Source organism: Podarcis cretensis, assembly GCF_951804945.1.
Source record: "Podarcis cretensis genome assembly, chromosome: 3".
Taxonomy (NCBI): domain Eukaryota; kingdom Metazoa; phylum Chordata; class Lepidosauria; order Squamata; family Lacertidae; genus Podarcis; species Podarcis cretensis.
This window is the reverse complement of record NC_137172.1, coordinates 70702449-70723012: the sequence shown is the minus strand read 5'-3', so window position 1 is coordinate 70723012 and position 20564 is coordinate 70702449. Positions and strand designations below refer to the sequence as shown.

General features: G+C 40.8%; 1 protein-coding gene across 1 annotated transcript in view; it reads left to right on the top strand.

The window, feature by feature from the left end:
- Positions 1-20564, top strand: part of SLC35F1 (solute carrier family 35 member F1) — a 206265-nt gene that overhangs the window by 79882 nt on the left and 105819 nt on the right. The window lies entirely within an intron of this gene.

Here is a 20564-nt window from a genome sequence, read left to right as displayed (position 1 = left end):
GAAAACCCAACTTGTCTTCCAACCAGCCATTCTCTTTTGTTTGTTTCTATATAAAAGTATGTAAGTTATCAAGATTGTTTATGCTTCTGTTGGGAGTTAATTAAAACTAAATTCTGCATCAGATACTGGATTATATGCTGGTGATCCTTTGTATATGGAGTTCAAGTGGCATGTATGTAATCCATAACAACTATATGTTCTCTAAAAGGACAGCTTTTACCTTTTTGGAATTATCTTCCAGATATTTAAGTGTGGCAGTTTTGGACAGGCATGTAAACATCAGAAATGAATTCTAATTTTACCATCTAGCTTGGAGCATAATTTACTGTTTGCATTATGAATCATTGGCATTGCTTTAATTGCACGCTCAACATGCTAACTAAGTGAAAGAGCCACAAGGGGATGTATTGGTGGTAGCAATGAGATTTTGAAAGTCTTTGACACTGCTTTTAAGGAAAAGTTATTAAACCTTCTTCCAACACAACAGGGTAAAATCAACACTGGGTGTACTTTTGTTGTTGTTGCAATGTGCTCCTTCTAATATATTGTCACTTGCACAATAGAAAGCAATGACCCCAAATTTCAGCTATTTACTATTTACAGACGTTCCTTCCTTCCTTCTTTTGGGAAAAAAACCCAATGAAATCTTAATTTTTGCCCCTGTCCCAACCAATGTTAACATATCAGGGTAAAAAAAAGAGTAACATGTAGTTTTCAAACAAAAAACAACAACCCAGGGAGCATCCTTCTGACACAGGCTTTGGGGATATATTAGCTCCCTGAGATACGTCCCCAAAGTTTCCTTGTCAGTTTCTTAGTTTCTGTGTAGGAAATTTATAACCTAAAGGGAAATAGTAGGATCATTTTGACATGGTAAAATCTACCTTGTTTGATTCTTTAAAAAGTGTTTAAAGAATTTGTACTCTGCTTTGTATATTACGGTATATATGTTTGAATATGAGAGTGTTTTACCTAAACTATCAGTGATAAGGCACAGGCAGACACACTTGTATGTGAGCAATTTCATATACCTGGACACTAAATGCTTCATTTTCTACATGTGTGCAACACATTATTGAGAATGTCAGAACTTTGGAACTCATTTTATAGATGATCTTGGCATAATTTTGGATGTAGAGAAGCTACCTAGTCAAAAACCACAGTGAAACTCTGAAGGGATGCATGTGTTCTTTAATTTGTGGGTCTTGGCACAAGTCTTAAGGTATATTACTGTTCATCCAATAACCCAAGGCTAGTTCTTATGAGGCTTAAGTGCGACCACGTGATTTTAAAATTCACAAAGTGTGTGTCGATTATGAACCATACAGATGTGTATTTTTAGCCCTGTTCCTCTTTTAATTCCATGTCTTCTGGCACATGTTTTTAAAAGGGGGATAGGGCTAAAATAGGTTTGTAAAAATGAAGTGCCTTCACAGTAAAAACCCAGGTGCATATTCATTTCTGAGGGTGTTCAAGAGATAGTGGGAAATTAGAAGTGAAAGTGTTGGTGTGTTTTATATCCAAATTTCTTCCCCATCCTCCCTACACAAGATTTTGGATTTCCAGGTGGTGGGAGTGGGGTGATAATATGTGTCTCGCTTTCCAACTGAGTTCAGTTTTTTGGTGAAGGAGAAACTGGAAATGTTCCACTCTCAAATATTGTTCCACTGGGGTGGCTAAGCTGTGGCTCTCCAGATGTTGTTGGACTCCATCAGCCCTAGCCAGTCAGGGATGTTTGGGAGCTGAGTTCCAGCAACATCTGGAGGGCTGCAGGTTTCCCTAATAATCAGAGCCATGGCTTTATATAGCAATCCTTCTCTGCTATCTCAGGATGCAGGCATGTGCACAGGACAAGAAAGAATCCTGCTTGCTTGAGGAGTCTTGTTTGCTCACACTGAATTCATGTCACACGGTAGCTTGCAGGGAAATACCAGCCATTACACAAAGCTGTCAAGATGTACAGCTCCTCTGCTGCCTCACTTGCAGTGCCATCTGTTCCCTGGCTTGTTTAATTTCTCTGAAGGCTTTCTTAAAAACAGTGACAAAGCTTTCTTAAGCTTTTGTGTCACTTTGAGGGGAGCTTGATATATCCTTAATAGTATTACTCTGATGAGTAGAATGAGCAGCTGACAAACATGAACGCTCATAGTTCTGTTTAATTTAACTCTCTTACCTCATAATTTTGTTACGTGTCATCAGAACAACTGAAACCAAAGAACTCTCATCAGATCCTGTTTCTTTCTTAATACCACCAAGACTGAATTATGAGCACCGCTGCAGGCATGTGATTTTAAAGAAAAGCAGTATAGTATATACAATTTTCTGTTGTGAAACTGCCATCTTTATAAAAGGAATTATTGTTAGAGACTGTTGTTTGACTTCCTTCCACTTGCTAATTTGAGATATATTCTTGTGTCATTGCATCATCAGTGTGTGTGTATGTATATTTTACACACTACGGACTGTGCCCCTGCTCGCGCCACCTGCCCAGTCTTTTATAAACCCACTCAGTCCTTTATCCTTGAACTTTTGCTCTGTAGAACCTTTCCTTCTACATTAAGTTAATCTTCCAACAGTGTTGATAATTTTCCTTATGGGGTGTAACACTCTGTACACAAAGTGTCATGCACAGTTAGATTGACTTATCAAGAAAAACATCAATAATGCCATGCTAGGAATACTTTAATTAAGCAAAGCGCACCAATCTGGGACAGTTAATTACACCTTTACCAACTGTCCTTGAGCAATCACTATTTGTCCAATAGTGCTTGCAAGGAGTGTTTCAGGGAACTCTCTGTTCTAGATCTTGTTTCATAGATTATGCTAACTCCAGTGATACTTGGCAAGAAGACGCAAGCCTCACAGTGCATCAGTAGATGTGTATGGTCCCTTTTATCTGTGCATGACCTAGGCCTCATCTGCACTATATATTTAAAGCCTCATTTTGCTCCCGCTGCTCGGTCCCAGCGCCTGCCAACCTAGCAGTTCGAAAGCACCTCCGGGTGCAAGTAGATAAATAGGGACCGCTTACCAGCGGGAAGGTAAACGGCGTTTCCGTGTGCGGCTCTGGCTCGCCAGAGCAGCAATGTCACGCTGGCCACGTGACCCGGAAGTGTCTCCGGACAGTGCTGGCCCCTGGCCTCTTAAGTGAGATGGGCGCACAACCCCAGAGTCTGTCAAGACTGGCCCGTACGGGCAGGGGTACCTTTACCTTTACTTACCACTTTAAACAGCCATGGCTTCCTCCAAAGAATCCCAAAAACTATAGTTTGTTAAGGCTGCTTAGAGTTGTAAGGAGACCCCTATTCTCCTCACAGAGCTACAGGGCTCAGAGTTGCCTGGGAAGAGAGATGGATTGTGAGACCACTCTGCAAATTGTAGCTCTGGCTGGATCTACACACATGGGGGGAAAAACGCTATATAGAAGTCATAAATTAGATCGTTATAACAAAAGGGGGAGGGAACCCCTATGTAAAATTGCATAGACAAAGTTTTTTGCTCTACAGCGCCATTTGGTGTCGCATCTTTACAACAGAATTACAGCGATATAACTGACTGAGTATAGCTGAGTCCTCTGTGAGGGGAATAGGACTGGAGTGTGAGGGTGAATGGTAACGCTGTCCTTTACGTTGCACAGATCCTTTGATACAAGGGCCACATTTCCAGTCCTTCTTATCCCAGTGGGGAGGGATGGAGATGCTGAGTGTGTGCGCATGTCCATATTTGTTTGTGTGAAACAGTATATATATGTGTGTGTTCAACTGCATGTGTGAGAGAAGGAGAGAATGCTGGATAGCTGCATGCCTGGTGAGCCTATGCCCTTCTGCCTGTTGAATGTTTGTGCTGTTTACACATGCATGCACATATATTGGCCTGTGGCCCTCAAAAAATGTGGCATGAGGTCTCTCAAGTGGTCGCTGACCAGCAATTTAGCCCTCGGACTGAACAAGGTTAGCCATCCCTGTTGCACAATTACCCATGTATACCTTCTGCCCTTTGTTGTAATGCTCAAAAATACTCTCAAGTTGCATCAATTAATCAATTGATTCGGCCTTAAAATAAGACCAGATTCTGAAGATGGAGGCTGTTTAGAGAGGAATTTTGCTTCTAAAGGGTTTTTGTAGCACCCCCCCCCCCGCCGCCGCCGCCGCCACTTCAGAGAGTCAGCAAAATCTGCTGAACAGACAGAAAATTAGCTTAGCTGGCAGAAGATACACATAGCACCTTTGAGGTGAAACATGATGTGATGAATCGATTCAACAACCGTAGATTCAAAATATGAACCTTAATTGGATTTTAGACGTAACGTGAATCTGAAAGTGTTTTCACTCATGACACACACCTCTTGATTCACATTTCTAGTTGATTTGGCAAACAATTAATGATTTGCCTCTACTGCTTATTTAACAGACACTCAAAATACTTAACAGAATCTCAGAATATTGACCAGGCAATGTATTTCTTGGTCATTTAATTGATAACCTGTTAAAAAGACAGTGAATCAGTTGATGTGGCAGAGCATCGGTTTTCCATGCAGAAGGTCCCAGGTTCAGTCCCCAGCATTTTCAGGTAGGGCCGGAATACGTCCGTTGTCAGAAATCCTGGAGAGCCACTGTCAGTCAGTATAACCAACTTTGAGCTAGATGGACAGGTTCTGACTTGGTATCAGGCAGCTTCCTAAGTTTCTAAAGTATGTTAATCTGTTGTTTGACACCCCCTTTTTTTAATCAGAGCTTTATCTAGCACAGAACTGCAGTGTTTTGTACATGCTGTCACATTTCACCAGGGGAACGTGTCACAGCTAGTGCGTTTGACATTTCTGCAGCCTGGACACTAGCACAGCTTGAACACCAAGAACAGATAAAACTCTGAAAACAGTGCTCCCTGGTGTCTTCTGCCATGAGTGTCACTGCAGATCACCATGCTCATGGAACTCCATTGCCAGGTGTCTTCCCCATCAAAAAACAAGCAGAAAAGAGCCTGGACTAGCTCCTTGCACATCTCCTTTGTGTATGTTAAATTTCCAAATGATACTACTTATTTTAAAAGTTGCATTCTTATCTGTTCAGTAAATAAGAGGTATGTGCTGCTCTCTAAAGCCATAGCAGCTTAAGACTTGAAGGAACACGTCTTGCTGTACCAGCCTGTTGATGCCTTAAGATCCTCAGAGGGTGCTTTTCTCTACGTTCCACCACTAGAGCAAAAGCACTATATGCACAAAAGAGCCTTTTCTGTAGAATGCCCCCATCTATGAAATGGCCTCCCAACTTAGTGGCGTGGCTGCCACCAACGTTATTCTCATTTTGATGACAGGTGAAGGCATATTTATGTGTCCAGACATGTTAAGGGTTAGACCCATTCAGTTTATATTCTTGTTTGTTTTTAGCTGTATCTATTAATTCTGATGCAGAGTTTTTTTTTATTGTTACTTTATTGCATGGTCCATTGCAATTTTATATTGCACCCTGCCCTGGTGTGTCTGCCATAGGTGTCAATTTTGTATTGTCTTTGAATTCATCTTCTGGGTTGTTGTTTTTGTGCTGTCTTTAATTGCATTGTAGTTTATTTATTTTATTTTGTGTAACACCTTGAGATATACATGAAAGGAAATTCACAGTAGCATCAGCAACAGCAATAATATAGATGAATGGCAAGTTATACATTTTTAAAGTTTTTTTATTGTTTTTTTGAAAAATGCAGAGTAAATCATATATAGCCAGAATGAACAAAAAACTGAGGAACTTATAGCAAAAGAAACATAATAGAATAATTCTACTATTAGCAGGTAATGTAAAATAAACTAGGATTGTCAGGGTGAACTTGATAAGTTATTTTTAATACATATTGATGAATAATGATGGTCCATGAATAAACTCAAGGGGCTAGGATCCCATGTATGTGAACAGCCACATGGCAAGCTGACATTTCTAAGGGCTTTGATTTTCCACCAATTCTGCCTTCTGAAGGCTGTGAAGGAAACGGCAGACAATCTTTTCCCAGCAAGGTGCACGGAATGTCACATAGCCCATGACTCAGTACTGTAGCCATAAAATCTTCTCTCCCACTTCAGAGTGCTGGCTAATGAACATGGGATCCAAGTGGCGCGAGAAAGGAGAATGGTGCGGAGGGAAGCCTGCCTTGCTGCTAAGCTCCTCAAGCCTCGTTGTATAATTCAGAGTAGATTTGCTTAAGGCAAGCTGAAAATGGGAAGCCTGAGATGGAAATTGAAGATAGGTTGTGAATTGTTATGCCTTGAAAATGAGGCAAAGCTAACATGATAAAGTAATCCTGGGTGATATCGTGGTGTGCTTACCCATGTAGGGAGCTCACGTAATTAATTTTAATGGGGACACTGCTGAGCAAATATGCACGCTATGTGTCGGTATTTGCATATTATGTTAAAAGCATGTCTTGTCATATTATTATCCAATGCAGTATTTTCCTGTGTTGTTCCCCCCTTGGGTTTGTTCAAATATTAACATATTTACTCAGCATGCCAAATATGAATACAGAAATTGTAGGCCAGCACACGTTAAAATATTGAAATGCATTTAAATCCACAGTGGGCTTGATAAAGAGCAGCAATATTAACAGTTGACTTCTGTGGGAATAAGGAATGGTGGTATGATCCACTCTCCCAAGTTGTGTCTTGGAGCAAGGGGGTGAACTTTAGGAGTGTCCTGGCCCTGGCCCTAACTGGTAAGCTACAATTCAGAAACACACGGGAATAGGTAAATAGCAGGTAAGAGAAGGAAAAAGCTTGAATTTTGTTCCAGGTGTTCTGGCACACTTACATAAGCATTTAATCTGGCTGGGAACATGGTACAATCCAGCAAAAATCCCATTTATGTATTTAACCACCAAGTTAGTTCAATGAGATTTAGGTGTGCCTGCTGTTCATTTGATTATTCTCAGGGTATGTAATAATCTGTTGGCCGAAGGAAATGTGCAGTTATCCTGGAATACACTAAAAGGTCACAGAAGACGCTTAATTTTAGATATCCAGTACTCTGGCAATTCAGCTCAGGGGGGAGATTTAAAATGGCTTTCCTCTGTTTTTGCTATGGGGAAGGGAGAAAGAAAAGAAACAGAAAGAATCATTGTTCTCTAAAATTACTAGTTTGTTTCGAGTGAAGTGGAAGCCAAGCCCCATGCATTGATTTCTTTCTTTCTTATATTCTGCTGATGTGTGCCCAGCCTTTAATTTTGCTTCCATTGTGCCAAGTGTGTCAAGTGATGTGCTATAATTAAGAAATAACGCATGTCAAGCGTCATATTTCTGGGTATTAAAGCTTACCCTGGGTGGCGTTATAAAGATTTAGATTTTAACCTCCTCATAATTGTTATGATGTTCTGCCCTGAATGCCTTTAATGGAAGTTACGAAATGGAAATTTCAAGCCAGCTAAGGACAGTGTGTGGAAAGTCACAAGGCGATGTCAGGTGTGGAGTGGTGGCATTTGAAGGAGGGAAGGAGGCATACTAAATGATGGTGAGGTCCCAGTTTGAGGCTGTTTGGAGAAATCCTGATTGTTGGGCAATAAAGATGTTAGAATGGGTGAAGTCCAGGCGCTTCTGCTCAGGAGCAGCAACAACTCCTTCCATTTCCTGACCTTGACAAGAAGGTTTTCAGTCGGCTTGTGGTCTCTGCAGGGCACTCATGCAGGCTGGGATCCTGGACAGGTTCTGTACCCTGACATCTGAGCACAGGCATCTCTGAATGCAAAAGAAAAAAGATATACACATAGCTGGGTTATGACAAAGAGTACAATGGAACCAGTATATATAATGCAGGCATGGGGGACTTGTGCCTCTCTAGATGTTGTTGGATTAGAACCTCCCTCATCCCTGCCTGTTCTCCAGCTGCGTCTTGGAGTTGAACAGCACCTGAAGAGCCACAGGTTCCCCATCCCGGCCATAATAGAGCATCTCATTACTGTACATACCATCAATGTCAAACTGATCTGGTTTGCTAGATCATGCCGGTTAAAGTTCTTGGGTAGAAAGAGATAAAATTCAGAATCTGGGGGACAGACTGCAGACTTTTAAAAAATATATAGGCCTTGGAATTAGAAATAACAATATAAGAATTCTGTATTTCCTCAGCCACAACTGCTTGCAAGGTATGAGATCCAGGCTCATGTCCTCATAAAACCGTGAAGTGCACTTGGGTATGTCACAGTGGGTCAGCCTAACTTATTTCAAGCGGTTGTTTTCAACGCTAATTGTGAAACTTAGCACATGGGAAATGCTATATAAATGGCCAAGAATACTCTTTAATTTGCACTTCAGTGGCATGTTTTTGTGGATGCTGCCTATTTTAACAGCTCAATGAGTTTTCATTGTGCGATGGGATTCCACAATGATGACGTTTTGTAGGGACAGCAGCTGCTCTGCATGGGTGGAGCTCTTTCCCCCATTCTCTTCTATGTAACAATAAATACTACATGCCTGCAAAGGGGAACTCTTTGGGCATATGCAGTTTCCATGAATAGAAGAAAATGGGATGCTTCCGTATGAGCTGTTGAATATTCCTCTTAGCTTTTTTTTGTTTGCTACAATTTGCACTTCTTCATCTAGCCATTATGACGTTTGTGCAAGAATGCTGGGTATCTTGAACATCTAGGATGGTTCAAAACATGCACGTAGTTCAACACTGCACTGCATAAAGCTGCCAAAACCCTCCCTGTGTGGTTGTGGGTGTGTTAGAGAGTGAGATGCACAAAGTGAAAGCCAAATATACCTTTCATCTTTCTCCAAACATTTAGTAGAAGTGATATCGCCCAGGGTCAAATACTGTTTCAACAAAAAGTGGGAAAGTATAATTTTCAAGCTGGTGGAAGACAAGATAGTCCAGTTAATTGAGTGCATCATTTATAAACATAGGGCAATCAGGTCTAACAACGTGACCAGTAGTGTCAGAGTTTGTAAACTGTAACAAGGATAATGCACAGTATGGATGGTTTTCAGTTTATAAATGCACTTTCACTGTCTGTTAACTTTGTATCTTAGGATGTCCAGACATGCCATAATTTGCTCATGAGCAATGAGTTTCAGCACTATTTTGATAAACTAGTACATCTTCAGATCCCAATCTAACTGTATTGAGAAGTTTTTAATGTTTGATGTTTTAGTATGTTCTGATATGTGCTGTGAGCTGCCCACAGTGGCTGGGGAAACCCAGTCTGATGGGTGGGGTATTAATAATAATAATAATAATAATAATAATTTGCTTCCTGGATAGAATAAAGACAGGCCAACAAATAGAACCATAATTTCCTCTCCTGTAGCAAGCTGTGTTCTGAGAGTGATCTGGCTGTAACATCTGCCCTCCCATTGATCAGGGTTGCTTTGGCTGATGTGACTGTAGAGACAGAAATCCCTTTTGTCCCTCACTGCTCCATGTACATCTCCATGAAAGCCAAGGGAAGGCTCCATAACTTAATGGCCACACACATAATTTGCATACCGTATGTTCCACATTGAATTCCTTGCCTCTTCAGTTATAAGAGTCAGGTAGCAAGGAAGGTGAAAGTCTTCTGTCTGAGATCCTGGAAAGCCGCGGCCAGTCAGGATAGTCAATACAGATAGGCAAATACAGTGGTACCTCGGGTTAAGTACTTAATTCATTCCGGAGGTCCGTTCTTAACCTGAAACTGTTCTTAACCTGAAGCACCACTTTAGCTAATGGGGCCTCCTGCTGCCGCTGCGCCGCCGGAGCACAATTTCTGTTCTCATTCTGAAGCAAAGTTCTTAACATGAAGCACTATTTCTGAGTTAGCGGAGTCTGTAACCTGAAGCGTATGTAACCTGAGGTACCACTGTAGGCTGGTTTCATAAAAGGCAACTTCCTATGTAAGTTCCCGTTATTAGCCAAGGGAATGCAAGGGGATTTTATTTCTCCTTTAAGGGATAGATGGAATTTCAGAGCACCTTGTATGAGGTTAGGTTATCATCTACAATGCTCATAAATATACATTGCTTATTTAAACCATACATCATACCCTTCTTCTTTTTTAATTAAAAAGAAATTACTGTTTTTTAACCAGCAACAAACAACAGCAACAAATTCCCTCTTCTCCAAATCTATGGCAATCACCACTAGCTGGCAATCATAACTAGAAGCAACTTCTTTTCATTTTTCTACCCCATTCAAACCCAGTGCTAGTGCTACTCTAAACTTGATCACTACCACCACCATTCCACCTCTGTAGCAAAATACAAAATATATATTAAATTCCACGAGGAAGAATTGCTGCAGAACTCTGAGATGCAGATTAAGGAAACTTGTATAATTTCCCTATAACACTGAGCTACAACTTTTCCACTAGTGGTAGCATCCAGATATTGAGCTGTCCAAAATGTGTTACTAAGCCTTTGCTACAAAATCTGTATTTTTTTATATTTTGCACAATGATTACAGAATATGAACCATTTTGTGCATTATTCAATTCATTGTTGTGGCCATTCAGAAATGGAGATACAACAGGCCAGATTTTTCAATAGAAATTCTGCTTGGCATTTGTTTGAGGGCCATTTCACACATGGAATCTCCATAAATATGTATTCCTATTACTTGTAAATCATAGTAGGAGGGGGGAATGACAACCACAACCAGAGTTTCAAATATAAACACACACACCCCTACTCTGCCCCTCTGGCTATATTCTGAACTGGCTGCAAGGCCTTTGGGAATTAAGCTTTCGCTTCTGTGAAACTGATTTACTGTTCCCATCAGAGCCTGTGAAGAAGAGAAACATTCTATTTCAAAGTAGGTTTTTTTCATGTAATAGATAACACTCTAAGGAAATAGCAAAAGCTGATAAACGAGCTCCTTTAAAAATGCTGAAGGGTGACATTTTGCATTGGTTTTACGTCCGAGGAAAAGTTGCGATGCTGCAGCGTTCCAGTATAAAAGAGAAAAAAGATAATATGGCAGATTTGCTCTCTTGATTGCATTGTTTTATAGCTTTTAAAGTCCTTTCTCTCAGTGCCCCCACCCGGTACACAAATTTGAAATGCATCACTAGGCTGTAATCCTAAGCCAACTTTTAAGTCCCATTGAATTACCGTATTTTTCGCTCTATAACACGCACCCGACCATAACATGCACATAGTTTTTAGAGCAGGAAAATCCGTAGGCATGCCACCCGTAGGCATTTCCTCCATAACACGCACAGACATTTCCCCTTGCTTTCTAGGAGGAAAAAAGTGAGTGTTAAGGTGCAAAAAATACGGTACTTCTGTGTAGGCTTAGTTAAGAAAGTGCTGTAAACTATCATTGTTATTAATGCTATTATTGCCCCTTGTTGTAGAACTGGTTTTACACACACACACCCTTTTTCTGGAAAATTGTATGAATTGTTTATTACCAGGGGAGCAGATTGGAGACTAAGGATGTTTAGCAATTTTTAGGCTCATTATCCTTCATAGTTTTTGGTGCCTTTTGCAGGAGCCAAATCATCCCTTTGGATCCTAACCATTGTTTATAATACACCATTCCTGTGTCCATGTAGCTCCACTGACATAAAGCTTGTACTGATTGCTTCTGGATATGGTTTTTTTTGGGGGGGGCATTTGCAACACTTCTTATAATACCTTTTATCATCAGTTTTTAAGGTGTATCATCAGTCTTTTCTCACCTGATTGATTGCCTTTGGGTAACTTCCTTCCAATTTTGAGGGTGTGAGAGAGGGATCAGAAGAACCTGTTCTGAAAATGTGCAAGATACAGCAGCAGGTGGTTATTCAAGAAAGCAAGTGTGATGTGACCTTGGGCAGTAAAGTTGCATTATAGCAAATAGGTGTCTTCTTCAACTCCATGCAGGCAACACTAGGAAGGAAAATGTACCTTCTGGGTGTGCGAAATAAAAAATTGAATGGTATCTAATTACTTCCTAGTGAAAAACACTAGATGATGTGTGCAAGGGTCAATAGCAAGGTTGTTTCCCTTATCGAAATAATTTCCTGAGGACAATGATGTCGGCTCTTGTGGGAATGCTGGAGTTTGACCTTGCTATGCCTGTCATGGGGTCATCTGCTTTGGGGGCAGGGGCCTGGTAGGAATTTTGGCCATTTGGCGGATTGGCTGGTGCCATTTGGTTTTTGCCTACTGCGTAGCAAATCGTCACAACTTGTAAGGTTGCGGTTAGGCATTGGTTAATTTTTTGGTTGGTTGGGGGGCATGGATTGACTGTGCCTGCCCATCCAATGCTGCTGCTGCTGCAAGGGAATTCCATTAAAGGAATCCAGGGGCTCGCCATGCTTTCGTCCAAATCCCTGGCGTGGGGCTTGGGCCGCGCAAGCCCCTGGGAGCATGCGGGGAGAGGTGAGGGTCTGGTGCCTGGCTCCATTTTCTCCCCAATATTGTTTTCCCTTACTAGCTTTCGCTGGAATCTGGAACTCAGTTCTGTCCCTGGGCAGGGACAGATAGTAATAACCAATGCCTAAGCAACCACTCACATTTATGTATTTTAATAAAGTTGTGGCCAAAATTATGCCAAAAACCTTAAACAAAAATTCTGTGCGAATTGTGATTTATTTGGGGGGTGGCTTGGTGACCTCGACTCGCAATAACATTTGTGCAACATCCGCTGTTTGCTTCCTGATCCTGACTTGAGGTGTTTGGGTGTTTTCATCTGCTCACCCATATGAGTGTTTAAAACCTGTAACGGGTTGAGTAATTTATGAGGGAGGTTTCCCTTTTACTGCTTTCATGCCATCATAATATAAAAGCATCAAAGTGGTATTTAGCAGTGTAATACTAAACTGGGAATTAGATTGCATCATACTGAAAAGCCTGATGAGAGATGACAATAAGGCTCCAGTCATAAGCACTATGAACCAGGGAATATGGCCAAATGGGTACAGTGGAGTTTACTTCCAAGAAAACATGTACAGTATGGGATTGTGCTGCCTGTTAAACTGGGACAGGATATAGCACACTGGTGCAGACGGAACTCAGTAAAGCAGTAGTGGCAAAGGGGTAGGGGGTCATTAACTGGTAGAACAAAGTAGACAAAACACATTAGTATGTTGGTTGGGATTGATGGGAGTTGTGGTCAAAAACATCCAGAGGGCACCATCTAGCTCAGTATGGAGAGCAGTGGCTCTCCACTGTTTCACTCTGGGTTCTCTTCCAGCCCTACCTTAAGTTGTGGGGGATTGAACCTGTGACCTTGGGCCTTAAGGCGGATTCTCTACCTCTGAGCTATGATCCTTCCCACAGGAAGATGGCTGCAGGATGGATTAAATTCAGCCATCAGTAGCATCTAGTCCCTGAACCAGGCGCTTCCCAGGTGAGGTCAAACCTAATTAACCAGTTAAACATTGATATTTGTGTGACAGGCCACAACACATGGTTTATGGCTTGCATTTTGAAGTTCTTCTGGCCTGTCTTCAGTACTTAAAAAACAACAACAAATTTTTTATTTCATTAGCATGTCCAAATAGATTACAGGTTTTTTTAAAATGTAAAAAGATTGTTATTTGAATACAAAAGAAAGCACACATAGCAGAAGATTGTACAGTGCTACCTCAGGTTGCAGACGCTTCAGGTTACGTGATTTCAGGTTGCGCACCATGCCGAACCCAGAAGTAGCAGAACGGGTTACTTCCGGGTTTCGTCACTTGCGCATGCAAACGCTGCAGGTTGTGAATGTGTCTCCCACACGGATCACGTTCGCCATCCGAGGTTCCACTGTACAGAGGCTGCAATTAAAGGCCAGTCTTAGGAACATCACAAATAAGACATTTTAAAGATAACCAGCTACTTTTCCTTTATTGCACCCCCCCCCAAAAAAAATATATATATTCAAAGGCAGGATTGCCTCCTTTAAAGTGGGAGGTGGAACCATCTGATGTTGCTTCTTTAAGAAGAGGGGGGTGGGGAGCATTTAATTGTGGCATAATTTCCTTCTTTTATACTGAGACAAAGATTCTATGAGTCCACTTGACTTGGAGAAATAATCAGTCCACTTGATTATGGATTGCAACTAAACTGCAATAGAAGATAGGAAGAATGCTGAAAGCCATCCTTCTTGCATATATGTTGACTCAAGGCCCAAATCACATTTTAATCTCCTTGCGGGTATTTAATAAGACTTGAAGCGCCAAATAATATGCATGCCAGTCTTCTGTCAGGGTTGACTCTCCATGTAACAGATTATCCTAGGGAAGGAGGCATATAGAACAGCTAAAGTAATCCTAAAATTCTGCTCAGATGTAATTGTTTCCCTCTTTGTTCCAGCTCACAGCACTGATGAGTTAAACATGGCCTTACAAACTCATTTGTTCCATTAAAATATTGATTTTTCGTAACAAAGGAATCTGGAGTTCCTAGCCTTTATAGCTGAAGAGAACAATGTCAGATATACTGGTAATGACGGTGAAACTAGAGGACAGGATAGACTATGAAGCATCCAAGATGAAATTTACATTTTTTAAAAGTAATTTTTATTAATTTTTTAACAAGTACAACAAACACCACAAAGATATATTTACATGATATCATGTAAATATATCATTTTTTCTCCATCTTGTGAAGAGACTAAGCTTTTTCTTTTTTCTTTTTCTTTTTTAAAAAAGCACCGCACATACTAAATTTTTCATCCTGTGCTAAGCCTCATTGAATGCTGTGGGTTTCCTCAAATGCTGTTTGACTTGCCTCACACTCAGACTTTCTTTAGCTGAGGCAAATAAAGTAAACTGTGAGTGCTTTACAATATATTCATATTGATGACCTCTTGGCAATAAATCTCATTGAGTACAATGACGCTTCCTCCCAGGTTAGTGGGTATAGGATTGTAGTTATAGGCCTGTCTACCATTGTAGCACTTTTGAAAAAAACTTAAATTCATGGCATGTTGTTGAATCTGATCTTTAATCAATTTTCTAGCCCTAGCTGTAGAAAGGCACCACTGAGATTTCCTCCTGTCTAAGTCTTAAGCATCTGCGTGTATGGATTTCATCTTTTTGAAAATAATATTTGATCTCTGCATCGGAACACTAAGCAGCAAAATCAACATTTCAATGAGGTTCAGTAAAAGGAGAGTTTCCTTGAGGTGGAAATCTATTGATGACTTTTGGAGGTCAACAGTGTATGCTGTTAGTGTCAACTTCTTTTCAGCATGAATGTTATTCACTCCATGGACTTTTCCCTGCCAGTCTTATGGGGTTAATTCTTGAGTTTTTAAGGAGTGTTGACTTTGAAAAAGAGACACGGAGGCCTGGTTTGCATGCCATGGTAAAGCAAACTATGGTTTCCTTCGATATCACAGAGATACTGTACATGGTCTGCCATGTAGAAATGCAGGAGGCTGCTTCCTTGGGGAGGAACCTTTTAATTACTCAGATAATGAATTTGTTGCAGTGTACTTAACAATTCTCTTGCAGCACAGTAGCATACTCCTTTGCACAGATTGGGAATTACTGTGACAGCCAGCAGGATTTAGTGCAGGGGTAGGCAACCTAAGGCCCGTGGGCCAGATGCGGCCCAATCGCTTTCTCAATCCGGCTCGTGGATGGTCTGGGAATCAGCGTGCTTTTACATGAGTAGAATGTGTCCTTTTATTTAAAATGCATCTCTGGGTTATTTGTGGGGCATAGGAATTCATTCATATTTTTTTTCAAAAGATAGTCCGGCCCCCCACATGGTCTGAGGGACGGTGGACCGGCTCACGGCTAAAAAAGGTTGCTGACCCCTAATTTATTGCTTAAAAGCTGGACTAGTATTGAGGAGACCTGGTTGATTGTAACAAAACCTCTAAGAGATTTTCAAGAAATATTTGCATTATCAATGAAAACAGTTAAAAACAAGAAATTAACAAAGGCTTAGATTCTCCCAGCTGGACTTTACCAGCTCTGATGGGTATATGGATGCAGCTTGAGAGTGGTTGCCCTCATAATCACAAGACTTCCATCTATGGGCTATGCAGAAATTGTTCTAGATATACACAGCAAAACAGTATGCTGATATCTTGAGCTGTTCACCTAGCAACCCTTAAGTTGATCAGAACGGTTTTCATCTGCAGACAAATGGCAAATTTGAAACTGAAGTCTTGCAGTCTAGCATTTAATTAGGTAAATTTATTGCTTGATCGCTTTTAAAAAATGAAACAAAACCCTAAGTGGCTTTCAAGAAATATTAGAATTGCCAATAAAAACAGTTAAAAACAAGTGAAAACCTTCTTAAAACAATTAAAATCATCACTGAACAAAAACGTATCAATATATGTGTGTCTGGGCTGACTTGCCTAAACAGAAATGTTTTAAGCAGGCACGAAAATGTGCTTGACTGCAGAGTGAAAGTGTTGTGGCTACATGGACGATGGCAGGATGGGTTTGGGTTTCAACTCTCAATTTGGTCATGAAATTCATGGAGCCAGTCATCGACTCTCAGTCCATCCTATTTCACAAGAACACTGTGGGGATAAATGGAAGGTGGGGTTTCTCAGAAAATGCAGGTACACCGCCTTCAGCTTCCTGAAGGAAGTATGATGCGATAATAATGTAAGGAACAAATAGTAATTATAAGTTGCTGCAGCAATTAGTTTCTAAAACTTTCCACAATTTGTAACATAATAGGCTGACATATAGCTTGTGCAATAATATTTCTAATAAAATTTGCATAAATATGTTTCACAGAATATTGAGTGAGTCTGGGATCTTATCCTGTTTTATTTCCCAGTGGAAATCTTGCCTTTTTGAATTAGAAATTAATGCCATCTGCAGTAACTCCTTAGATATTACTAAAGGATCAAATGGTCCATACTGCCTTTTTCTTTATGCCTTTTTCACCATTTACAGTGAGTCGTGTGCTGCAAAATGGCAACTTCCCTACTGAAACAACCTGAACTACCTACAAGTGTTTCAAAAAGTGTGAGTTGAATCTAGACTTAAACCATATTTAGAATAGACCATTGAAATCGACTGGACTTAAATAAGTTGCTGTTGTTGGCATCCATCTGTCTTGAGAGAGAATGGAGTATGATCTGGGGGTGAAGTCAAACCAATGGGTTAGCAGCACTGAAGTTATCTCCCTGGGGAACAAGCCTGGGAAGTGTGTGGCGGTCTTGGGCTGCCGTGATGGCAAGACTCAGCCTCAATAATGTGATCCAAAGAAAAGTAGAGCAATATGTTTGATGCCAGCTTAACTGCAGGAGTTGTCAGAAGGAGGCGTATAAGTGTCGTCCAACTGTCTTAAGGACATCCCAAAGATATCCTGCAAGCCAGCAGAATTTTAGAACCAGAGTTTTCCTTCTCCTAGATGGGCAGCAGTGTTGGGAGTTATATGCAAAATTCTGTTAAAATAAGCAACAGTCATTACATGTTTCCAGTAAGCGTCCTCAAAAGTCTGCTTTGGTTTGAAAAACAGAAGGAAAAAATAAATATTCATAAAACGGTTGCAAAGAAAGTTGAAGGATTCTTGGAAGTATTTAGGATCAATAGGCATGATAATTTCTCAATACCTGACAAGATTGCATCTTGCAACACAGAGTTGGTCACAGGGATGTAGAGTAGAACATTTTCCAGGACTTTATTTTTCCACATAAAATTTTACATTTCATAAGTGCATTAGTAACAACGAATAGATGCAGACTGCAATGCAATATAATGTACACTTGGTGGTTTCCAAGTTTTTAGTGTTTACTAAATATTTATAAACTAAGCACATAACTCTTCAGGGCATTGGAAAAATTTCTGATACAAACTAGGAAAAAAATCTGTTGCAAATTATCTGGTGAAATTATTCTAATTTGCAAGGGAACATTTTTCATATTTTTTTGCAACTCAAATATTTCTGGGAAGCCTAGAAACCCCCATCCCCCAGCCTTTCCTCTCTGTTTCCTGTTCTACCATGGTTAGCGTAATTGTAATATGCCTTTGCTCAGTGCTGTATTTTGCATGGAAAAACAACAATAAAGGTCTTTTTTTAAAAAAACAAAACAGAATGAATATTCTGTATAAAAGATGGGGCCCGATATTCAGCAAGATGAGCCATTCCAAACTTATTTATTAAAAGGCTTCATTTTGCTGCTGGTCAATTTCCTGCTGGTAAATTTGAGACATTTGAATATGTTGTGCTACCCATTTGAACATGGCTACCCAGACTAGGAGTTACTTTGAGCTAATGCTTGACGTCTGCAGCAGGTACACTCTCACTTCTCCTTTTGAACTTTTTGTTTCCACTAAGCATAAACTCATTCAAACACCTTGCAATTTAAAACTCTATTAAAAGCAGGAAAATGAGATCACTGCCCTTGTGGGGTTTTTCTCTCACTCCTTTTACCTAGTCTGTTTCATCAACATGTGTCAGGCCTGTAATAAATTTGCCGTGCTGTCAAAAGCTGTCACGCTGTCTCGCCGCACTGAAAGCCGGTAGGCAAGGGAAAGATTTATCTTGGAGCCTAAGGGAAAACCAATAAACTGGAACCATCACATTCTTAACTTGTATCTAAAATTGAAAGGCTTTACTTACTGGGAGATCCAAGCTTATCTTTATAGCACTCTGTAAATTTAGTTTTGCTTTCCCTTAACTTAATTTTCCTCCATCTTAATTGACTACAGTAGGAATTCAATGCAAATGCTGGCTAAAGACTCTTGTACGTTCACAGTGGGAATTGTTTCAAAGTAATTCACAGGTTTAATTTGGGCCTTGTTTGTGCACTACATGCCTTGAAGCAACTATGCACATCTGCCTAATCAGTAATGTGTTTATCTTCAGAACTGCGGTGGGTTCTGGGTGTGGAGGTGAGGAAAAAAGACCAAGTGGCAGAATATAAGGGAAGAACATGCCATCAGATACAGCAAATGCCACTTTTGAAAACTTGATTTGTGTGCTGTGGACAGAAACAGGAGCTCTTTAGGATTGCATCCTGCCTATGATTACAGTTACATGGGACGTCACCTATGTATTCGTAGCAAATGAGCAAACTGGGAATAGTTGGCAGTTAATGAGCCCTGAACCTGAACAATGTTTAATCGTACATCTGTGTGCAGAAGCATGTCCTGCTTCTCTCACAAGAATGATGTATTCCCAATGTCACGATTGCTTATGCAAATTGTTATAAGATTGGTACAAGGATTTTAAGTTACATTAAACTGAGTAGAACCTTCCCTTGCTGGGGGAAGAGAAAGACCTGGGATTCCCTGTGGGCTACAAATCCCATCTTCTCATGACCATTGGCCATACTGGCTGGGATTGATGGGAGCTGGAGTTTAGCAACACCTGGACTGCCACAGGTTCTGCATCTCTGATGTAAAATAACTTTGGTATGTAAAGGACGTACAGAAGATGTGATGTTTGGGTTGCATCTAATGAAGCCATCCCATTCATGCAAGGATTTCCACTTGCCCAACCAAACTTCTCCTCACACTCCTTTCCCTGTGTGTTCCATAAACTTGCCGAGGGAGAGGAAAAGGAAGGTAATTTCCATTGCACAAGTGGAAGTCCTTGCACAAACAAGATGGCTTCTTTACACTACAACTGTTTATGCCCTATCATATATATATATATATATATATATATATAAAATATCTATCTCTCAAGGCAAATAGCCACACCTGAACTCCATGTGGGTTTTCTATACAACTTAGAAACCTGATCAGGACTGGCAGGGCTGAACAGTAGGTAAACAGTGAAGGGACAGGGGGAGCTGGCTTGACTGCTCTCCCAATCATCTGATTCTGATTGCTTGAGTATGTTGATGCCTGAACAGTGCTTGAAGCAGAATTGGAAAGGAGGGCAAGATTTAAAGGTAATACATGTTACTGATGCAATGTAGGACTCAAATCACACAGGACAGAGGCAGTTGTGTGGTGAAAGAAAGAAAGAAAGGTAAAGGACCCCTGGACGGTTAAGTCCAGTCAAAGGTGACTATGGGATTGTGGCGCTCATCTTGCTTTCAAGCTGAGGGAGCTGGCGTTTGTCCACAGACAGCTTTCCGGGTCATGACTAAACTGCTTCTGGTGCAATGGAACACCGTGATGGAAACCAGAGTGCACAGAAACACCATTTACCTTCCCACCACAGCGGTACCTATTTATCTACTTGCACTAGTGTGCTTTCGAACTGCTAGGTTGGCAGGAGCTAGGACAGAGCAACGGGAGCTTGCCCTGTCGCAGGGATTTGAACCGCCAACCTTCTTATTGGCAAGCCCCAGAGGCTCAGTGGTTTAGACCACCCCGCCACCCACATCCCACAATTATCCCCAATAATAGTACCAGTTATATGAAAGGTGAACTAGGTCTTTTTCAGGTTTGAGGACCATGTGGAACTTTTTCAGCACAGTCCATGATAAAAAGAAAATCTTGCATTTGAGCCTTCTCTTTCCTTTGCTTATTTGATTCTTTTCATTCCATGATTGGGACTGACACACAACACTTGGAGGCTTGTTGCTGTGAAAGGTGAAAACATGGTTACCAACAAAGCTTTCAGCCATGTATCATCCCAGCTGCCAATAATATGATCAGTGGATGGGTTTGTAATGACAACAGTCTATGTGAGTGAGACGGGAATAAATAAAAATCCCAAGGGAACTGCTCTGTTCACTTGGATATCTCTGAAA